General features: G+C 35.0%; 1 protein-coding gene across 8 annotated transcripts in view; it reads left to right on the top strand.

Annotated features, from left to right (window-relative positions):
* The window catches only part of LOC136848676 (uncharacterized), a 64,000-nt gene that overhangs the window by 7,145 nt on the left and 46,855 nt on the right, over positions 1 to 10,000 (top strand). For 2 of the 8 annotated variants that reach the window (XM_067121133.1, XM_067121128.1), the window contains exon 1: positions 2,276 to 2,400. The exons of 2 other annotated variants lie outside the window; for them this stretch is intronic. The gene's annotated coding sequence lies outside the window, so the exon portion shown is untranslated. Of the gene's footprint in view, positions 1 to 2,275; positions 2,401 to 3,316; positions 3,454 to 3,868; positions 3,891 to 10,000 lie in introns of those variants that run through there. 4 more of the 8 variants (XM_067121134.1, XM_067121129.1, XM_067121130.1 and 1 more) reach the window with 3 other exon arrangements.

Below are 10,000 nucleotides of genomic sequence, written 5' to 3'. Positions count from 1 at the left end.
AAATGATAAAGCATTTTTAACATTTTGGTATTTTAACAAACAAAGATTTGCTCGTATACATAACTCTGGATTATTATTATTATTATTATTATTATTATTATTATTATTATTATTATTATTATTATTATTATTATTATTAGAAATAATAAGCATAACAGGTATTCTGTAATTATCAAAACACAAAAATAATAAATAATTTTTAATCATTTTTGTATATTAACAAATAAAGATTTGCTCGTATACATAACTTTGGATTTTTACTTATTATTATTATTATTATTATTATTATATTATTATTATTATTATTATTATTATTATTATTATTATTATTATTATTATTATTATTAGAAATAATAAGTATAACAGGTATTCTGTAATTATTAGAATACAAAAATGATAGAGCATTTTTAATAATTTTTGTATTTTAACAAATAAAGATTTGCTCGTATAAGTAACTATGGATTTTTACTTATTATGTTATTATTAATATTATTATTATTATTGTTATTATTAGAAATAATAAGTAAAAATTCGCAGTTATGTATAAGACCAGTTCTGTAATTATCAAAATACAAAAATGCTAAAACATTTCTAATAATTTTTGTATTATAACAAATATATATTTGCTCGTATACATAACTCTGGATTTTTACTAATTATTATTATTATTATTATTATTATTATTATTATTATTATTATTATTATTATTATTATTATTATTATTATTATTATTTCGTTCATATGGCACAATCCATAAAAGGCAGCATTAGAGAGGAAATGGGGAAATGAATGACCACAGGGGCGTGAGCTGAAAAATGTCACGTACATTTACAAAAGAAACCGTACGCAATTACGCAATGCCCTGATAAAATTTCACTATGTCAACATATCCGTGTTTGTCTTTTGTACTCAATTATTCGCAATCAGAGCCGTGGTTAATATATGGACTACGCAATTTGCTATATAAATAGCGCCATATAATACTATTATTACTACTATCATTAACTATATTCTGTATTTATTATAATCTTTATTAGTTATTGATAATCTATGCATTTCTAGTGGTTTTCGGTATATAGTCATTATAGTTTTCATTGTGATTAATGATTAGGATAATAATAGTAATAATGATGATGATGATAATGATGATGATGATGATTATATTAGTATATTCGGGAAAAAGGCCTAATTTCAAACACATTTTTTTATTCTTACTAATCGTTTTTGCCCTCTGACATATTATTATTATTATTATTATTATTATTATTATTATTATTATTATTATTATTATTATTATTATTAATCATAAACGATGGCTTATGTTATCCCCAGTAAGGAGGTGAAGAAGAGTCAAATTAGAAATAAGTTATAATTCTCTTAACAGAGAGAGAGAGAGAGAGAGAGAGAGAGAGAGAGAGAGAGAGAGAGAGAGAGAGAGAGCAACGCAGGTAGCACACCTTCCACATAGCTGTTGATCCAAGTGTTACTCTGTTGACTCACTCTTTCGGATTCCGGATAACAGATTAGATTTTGCATCGGCCGGTGAATGATAATGAATGATAACGAATATGAAGCTTTCTACGATGCAGTTAGGTATTTGGGATGGATTTTTTTTTGTATGGATATCAGCTGAGAGAGAGAGAGAGAGAGAGAGAGAGAGAGAGAGAGAGAGAGAGAGAGAGGCTAAGCTTTTCCAATTTTACAGGTATCGTAATTCTTTGCAAAGTATGCATATGCATACAAGAATGTTGTGTGTATGTATGCATATATGTATTTCTTGTATCTCTTTGGATACAGTGTAAATTTGCGTATGAATGTAGATGAAATATGAATGATGAATACTAATGACGAGAGAAAGGTCGAAGCTATTGTGATAAGTTGCCTTCAAAGCATATAAGTATATAAGAGGTGGCTGGTGGCACTACTGGGTGATACATATATAATTGATATATATATATATATATATATATATATATATATATATATATATATATATATATATATATATATACATATATATATGTGTGTGTGTGTGTGTAAATGTAGGCATACGGGTTTCCTGTACCGTGAGAACTCAGAATTCCGTTCGCCATTTTTCAGTCTTTATTTGACTAATCTACTTTTAGGGAAGTACGTTTAATAACATCCTGGTTTTGGATTTCAAAGTCTCGGCTCAAAAGATATTTATGATAACACATGAAGATAAGATAAAAACCCGTCCCACACGCTTGTAAAACCACCCAATGGCGTCCACGATCCGAATTTCCATCGGCCAATCAGAAAGGGCCCTGGCGATAAGGAGGCTAATCATACCTCAGGCAACATTCCAGAAAATATTCAGTTGCTCTTTCGCTCGTGAACGACTAGTAGGAGGAGCTGCCTGGCGTGCAATCCTTGTAGGTAAATTTGAAACATTTATTTTTTTCCCGTTTTGATTTTAATTGGTATCGCATCTCTGTTTGCTTTGTTTTTTGCGTTAACTCTGCGCACATTTATTGACATGGTAATTCTAACGTTAATCGCTACGATTTCGCTTTTTTCATCGTCATGATGCCTCATTTTTTTTGAGTCACGTGACCCTCTTATCTCTAAGTTGTTGGAGAATTAAATATTTCTTAGTACGTCGTCCTCGTTTAACAATGCAATTACACCATTTGATTTAGGATTTACAGCTTTATTCGAAAAGGTGATGGTAGTCTTACGAAGAATTAAAAAGTAGACTTAATCCTTTTTATCATGGCACTAAGGTGCGCTCAGCCTAACCGGTGCGCTGTCAAAGATCGCTGCTTGAACACGAGTTACGTAAAGGTAATTTCAGGCATGTCAGATCTGGGCTCGCTTCTTCAACCTTCCTTGCCATTTTTTTTCAGTTGCATGACTGCGCGCCTGCATACGCATATGATTTGTAAATACTCTGCAATGCATGCGGTGTTGTCTGGAGGCAAACCTGAAATTTACAGACGAACTTAAAGAGCGACGCAACGCATATTGTGTGTCTGTGTGTGTGTGTGTGTGTGTGAACAGTATGTGTACATAATATCTACGAATAAAAGCGTAAACTGTAACTATCTGAAACCTTTTGTAGGCTGTACTTGTTAATGTGAAATATTGAGTCGCTATGAAAATGTGAGGTTGTGATAGGCTGATAAGCCGAGATAAAGGCGCTCACTTCAGGGCACCCCGAGAGAGAGAGAGAGAGAGAGAGAGAGAGAGAGAGAGAGAGAGAGAGAGAGAGAGATGCCTGCCAGGAGCTCAGCTAAAGACGGCCGGGTATTAAAGAGAAGCAAACCCCAGCTATTCCCTCCGGGTCTGTCATGTGTCGGTGTTCAACACCTTTGTACACACTCACACCTCGAACAGTTGGTATCCTTACGGGCCAAGGGAAGGACGTACGGGCTCTACGTCCTGCGCAGGATCAATAAGCCGGCGTGCATCATCATGTGCCTTAAGGATGTGAGTGGTCAGAGGAATATTACGAAAGAGAGATGTGTCTTACGAGAATTTCAGTGATTTTTCAATGACAATTTCGTTAATTTTCCGTAGTTTTAAAAAAAGCCGTTTCCCATCCTTGTGAAGGTAATTGTTCTGCCAATGAGAAAATTGTGTATGTCAATGAATACAATTTATATAGTTTTTTCGCTGCGGCTGGAAGGAGATACACATTACGGCCTATTAACGAAGCTCAAAGCATGACGTCATGGGTATTTATCGAAGAGAGCTGTTATTCTGTGGCCACCGCTGATAAGTGAATAAGGGTGATAAGCAATGAAAGGAGATAAACACCGTGGTTTACTGCGCTGTGTTATTGATAATGTATCGAATGCATGAGCAGTCAGTCAACCTGTTACACGATTATAATTCTTGGCTTGCCCCGTAGGAGGAGGCGAGAGGTATGAAGATGTTGCTCTATATTTGTATGTTTGTTGTTGGTTATCTATCTATCTATCTATCTATCTATATATATATATATATATATATATATATATATATATATATATATATTATACATATATGTATAAATATGCATGTATATATGACATATATATATGTACACACACACACACACACACACACACACACACACACATATATATATATATATATATATATATATATATATATATATATATATATATATATATATATATATATATATATATATATAAAGGTTTCGACAAATGCCGTAAAACGAACATAAAAAAGGAAGGAATTTAATCTGTCTTGAATCGTCGTTATCCTGAAGCATAGGTTCCTGATAATGAGGTAAGAGTAGATTTGTTATACATGATTAAAAAGGATTAGAAGGGTCGTGGTCAGATTGGGGCGGATTAGAATGGTTTTCAAGCTGTGCTACGAATCGGTTTACTACGCCCTTAAGTCTAGGGCATGGCCTAAGGGCTCCATTCGCTCATAGGGACTGAAGAAGTCGTGGGAGAACATATTGTAAGGGCAACTGAGAGAGAGAGAGAGAGAGAGAGAGAGAGAGAGAGAGAGAGAGAGAGAGAGAGAACCATTTACCGATGGGAAAGAAGGGAGTGAAGGAAACAATGCGTAGACCGTTGACACATACACACACACACACACACACAGAGAGAGAGAGAGAGAGAGAGAGAGAGAGAGAGAGAGAGAGAGAGAGAGACATTCCCGTTAGAAGGTGAAGAGTGAAGAAAACAGTACATATAGACCGTTGAGAGAGAGGGAGAGACAGAGAGCCATTCCCCGTTAGATGAATAGTGAAGACAACAATGCATAGACCGTAGAGAGAGAGAGAGAGAGAGAGAGAGAGAGAGAGAGAGAGTTACTCGCCAATGTGATGAAAGGAAGTCGCTAGGAAAAGCTAAAAGATAAGAAAACAAACAAAGAAATGATATAAGAAAACAAGTTGCGCGGAGAAAATACAAAATGAATAACGACGCTAAGCAGACGTCATTCTCTCGAGAGAGGCATCCGGGTCCTCCCTCGCCTTTGTAATAATTCTTTTATGGTCTCGGGAAAAGGAAGGAGTAATTTTAAATTTGCGCAAGAACTCTTTCCCCTCTTCAAGTGGGTCATGTCTATTGGGGGAAGTCCTTTGGTAAAAGTATAGGCCCACGTGACGCCCACGTGTTAAGGAGAAACCTAACGGTGAATAAAAAATAGTTTAGAGGAAAATATTTGAAAAATAGAGGAAATATTCTAGTACGTGTTGCGCAGGAAAATTATATTAATATCATTTGTCTTTGGAATGTCAAAATGCATAAGAAATACACACACTGACAAAAAGAAGTATGGAGTAATCGGAAAAAAATAAGTCCCTAGATATATTTTAAAACTGAATAGAAGTTAAATTTCCGTTTTATAAGATTTCCATCTAAAGAGTGGCAGTTTTACTGAGAGAGAGAGAGAGAGAGAGAGAGAGAGAGAGAGAGAGAGAGAGAGAGCCGCACAGCCTTATCAGCTCAGTTCTTACGCAAGGGCTATACCTGAGTAATTTTCGGCAAGTGGTACCGAAAGAATAAAAAAAAAAGAAAAAAAACAGTGATGTTGGTAATCTCATCCTGACTAAGATAGTGAATTTGAGTTATCGAAATGAACTTACCTATTGTTTATAAAAACTGGTTTGCTAGAATGTTAAGGAATAAGATTTACGTACTAAAATGATTTTTAATATAATTTCTCACCTATCGAGTGGTTCTGTATTAGTTACAGATATAAGGGATAGTACATAAATCGTTTACTCATTCTGTTGATTCCTTAATCTGATACTTAATCAATGAATGGTTCTGGAATTAGTTACTTATTCTGTTTATTAATTCCGTAATTAGGCCTAGCTGTGTATTGAATGTCTGGGTAAGCAGTTAAGAAGATATTACATCGAGTAGTTCCGTAATTGGCCGAGTCTGTGGATTGGTTCTGTAGTTATCAGTTCTGTAGAGTAATTCCGTAATTAACCATGTAATTTCTTCAAGTAATTTAGTAGTTACACACTAATGACGCATTGGTTCTGGTGTCATGGTAAGGAATTCTTATCAGACTGGGAGGTGAGGGGGAGGGCAGATGAATGAGGGGCCGATTGTTGACATATGATGGTGCTTTATTTTTTGTAAACGCCACCGAGCCAATGGCTCTTCAGCACTCGGTAAATGATTGACTATAGCAAGTAAGTTCTATAAATCTAACGAAAACTTCAGATTGTTTGCAAAGAAGATTCATAGATAAAGGCTTGTACAACTCAGGGTACTGACTCGAAAGTTATTTCCATTAACCAGACTTCCACCTAATACTTAGGGATGCTCACTGGCAAACACAGGCAATATGTTTCGTTGTTAAGATAATCTATTATTGAATACACTGAATTTTATGTTCAAGAGTGAAATGAAATAAAATAACAAAAACTGACAAAATTTCATGAAAAAGGTTGTAACAAAAGAACTATGCGCAGAATCTGTGTAACACATGTTGCATTGCACAATCTTTCAAAATCATGTTGCAATTACACGGAATCTTTGTATATCATGTTGCAGTTGCACAGGATCTTTGTGACTCATGTTGCACGTGCAATGTACACCAAGTATTTCTCTAAGTGGGAATGAAACGTTTTGATAGCAAAACACCACAATGCCTTGGGTTTACACATCCAATACAGTGCGGTGCAAATATTTTCCTCTAATTTTGCATTGACTTTTACATTAAAAATGCAATATTTTTATTGCGAATGCAACTACAGTTAATAATTATATAGCTTAGGAAGCTAAAACGAAGAGTCACAGTTGATTCAACAATAATACTTGCAAACAACAGATTGGGAATAATTTGTTAAATCCATGATTCAGCAACACGAGGCTGAATGTAGTATTTTGCCTGTTCCTACATTTTCTCAGGTTAACATTCACTTGGGAAAAATAAATCCTTGCCGTGAAAATTGCGATGAGGTTTTTGTTCAGAAATAAAGTTGATTTATTTTCACTCGTGCCAAAGATACATTGAACTGAATATAGAATTTAAGCCAAATGCCAAGCACAGGGACCTATGAGGTCATTCAGCGCTGAGACGGAAATTGATAGCAAGAAGGTATGAAAGGTGTAACAGGAGGAAAGTAAGATGGAAGAAAGAGAATATGAAAGGAGGTACAGTAAAAGGAACGAAAGGGGTTGCAGCTAGGGCCGAAGGCATGCTGCAAAGAACCTTAAGTAATGCCTACAGTGCACCGCACGAGGTGCACTGACGGCACTACCCTCCTACGGGGTCCAAAGATACAATAGAATTGCTGTTTTTTCTTATTTGACAAAGCATACTCGAAATTGGTCTATTTTTTTTTTTCAGCGCTTGAAGTGACTTTGAACTTGCGCTAAATATCACTGTCAGAGCAATTTTTCTTTCATAAAATGTAACTACAACAGATTTGTAGCTCTATTCATCGAAAGAATTCTCAGAATGTTAATGGATGCTCAGTTAATAGCCTTGTAGACAAAAGAAGTTGTTGACTGGACTGAGAGAAAAACAGATGTACTTGATATTGACATAACACCGCGAGACCTAAATGAGCATCGTTAATCTCGGGGAAACCTTTGCGAATCCCAGTTAGTCAACTAAATCCCGCAATGTCCCGGGAAAGTAAAATACGACCTTATCTCTGTAATTTCACGTTAAAACAACACCACCTAAATCAGCGCAGGAGAACGGGGCAGCAGCTGCTTACGGCGTGCGTCTAGGTTCCGCGCCAAAGTTCGTGCCAAAACAAACTTCATGAGATGCCATTGGCTTTCATCTTCGTATCTCATGGGTCTAACTGATTCATCGAGATTGTTTATTGACTGAGACGAACACCTTATTCCCAGAATAGCAGTAGCCTGTCACTTAAAAAAAAAAAAATTATGCTCAGTAGCCCCTTTGTGTCTAATGATCGAATGATGTTATCTTTAATAATCGTCGGGGTATTATCGAATCTGCTTCTCGCTGCTTCAAAATTCTGCTGAAATTTCTTGTTGCTGAGACGAAACCAGAGATAATTCTCATTATTATTATTATTATTATTATTATTATTATTATTATTATTATTATTATTATTATTCAGAAAATGAACCCTATTCATATGGAACAATCATCTAGCTCATAGCTAGATGATTTGCCATAAGCGAGCTGATCAGCTAATGAAGAAATGCCTCCATATTGCTACAAGATTTTGGTCCCCGTAGTGGGGTAGTGCCGTCAGTGCACCTCATGTGGTGTACTGTAGGCATTACTAAGGTTCTTTGCAGAGTGCCTTCGGCTCCTAGCTGCAATCCCTTTTGTTCCTTTTACTGTACCTCCTTTCATATTCTGTTTCTTCCATCTTACTCTCCACCCTCTCCTAACCATGGATTCATAGTGCAACTGCGAGGTTCCTCTCCTGTTACACCTTTCAAACCTTTTACTGTCAATTTCCATTTCAGCACTGAATGACTTCATACGTCCCAGTGCTTGCCTTTGGCCTAAATTCTATATTCATTTCAATTCAAACCTACAGGATGTTGGTGACTAAGTTCAGAGGAAATTAATTATTGACTTCGTTGAAAAGCGCCTGTGATTTTCATGTTTAGCCCTTTCATTGCAGTGTTCATTTTGGCTCTCATTCTCTGCAAGGCGCACATTGTGCCGTTTTGGCCATTTTGAGAATGTTAGAATGTAATTTGCTTTTCACCTCCGCACCACTCGATGTTATTGATGAGCTGGTAAGTTCTCTGGCTATCGATGAGATCATTTATTCGGAATGTGACCTAAATTCACCAAGTAGCTGATATATAGGCCTACTAGAAGCACAGGCCTATATGGTAAAATGTTTAGATACTTAAGCATATGTATCGTGATTGGTAAGTATATAGGTCCAAATACTTAATAATAATAATAATAATAATAATAATAATAATAATAATAATAATAATAATAATAATAATAATAATAATAATAATTATTATTATTATTATTATTATTATTATTATTATTATTATTATTATTATTATTATTATTATTATTATTATAAGATTGGATACCTACATACATATGCTATAAGGCTGGTATATTTACAGGCATAACTGTTCTTATTATTGTTATTATTATTCATAATAAACTCATGCGTGTACGAAAAGCCAAATATTACGAAACTTCCGTAGCAAGATATCACAGATTGGAATGTTCTCAAATGGTTAAAAGAGAGCAGAAAGATTTCAAAATTGGAGCTAAACAATTAATGAACTACCGGTGGACAATTAACTGCGAAAATAACAAATAAACTAAAATGATGGATTAACAAGAAAAAGCAATGCATTAAAATCGGTGCAACTGGCGTTATAATGTATTCGTAGTAAGCTTTTGTTTCGAGTTTAGTCGCTTTGAAATGGCTGTCGTTGGTGAGAGCAATTTTGTTTGCCTTTTGTTAACACCAACAGCAGCGTGTTCCTGTGTTTGATAATACAATGTTGTTTGCCTTTTGTTAGTGCTATGTGTCCCAACGATTGTTTGAATAATTTCACTTGTTGTTGTTGTTAGGCAGGGGAGGGTTTCCTGCGTCCTTCATGAAAGAAGTCCGTTCTCATCTCTCTCTCTCTCTCTCTCTCTCTCTCTCTCTCTCCGTCGTCCTCGTGAGTAAAACAGAAATAATTAATTTAAACTGTAGTGTCTCTGTCCATCGCTTATGACTCCTGCTGCTTTATATCACTTCGTTTTTTTATCTTAAAAATTATTATCATCCAACAAGCTAATATGACAAGAAAACTTGCAAGTTAATTTTTGAGGTCATCATACTCTCTTATGTGCCATAATTGCTCCCTGACTGTGTTGAAGGTTGAACGTGTTATTACTACAATTACTTACTTATTTGTTTATTTGCCATAATTTTGCACCCTTGAAACTTCAGCAGTTCAAGCGAAGATGCAATGCATTACTGCCCTAATGCAATTCAATTTATCTCTTTTTCTTATAACTGATTTCTTTCTGTATTTCTCATTATTTCTGTTACTTCTTTCGAATGAACACCATATTCTTT

This window comes from Macrobrachium rosenbergii, chromosome 19 (assembly GCF_040412425.1).
Source record: "Macrobrachium rosenbergii isolate ZJJX-2024 chromosome 19, ASM4041242v1, whole genome shotgun sequence".
Taxonomy (NCBI): domain Eukaryota; kingdom Metazoa; phylum Arthropoda; class Malacostraca; order Decapoda; family Palaemonidae; genus Macrobrachium; species Macrobrachium rosenbergii.
The sequence above is the reverse complement of the archived record's forward strand: the minus strand, read 5'-3'. Positions and strand labels throughout refer to the sequence as shown.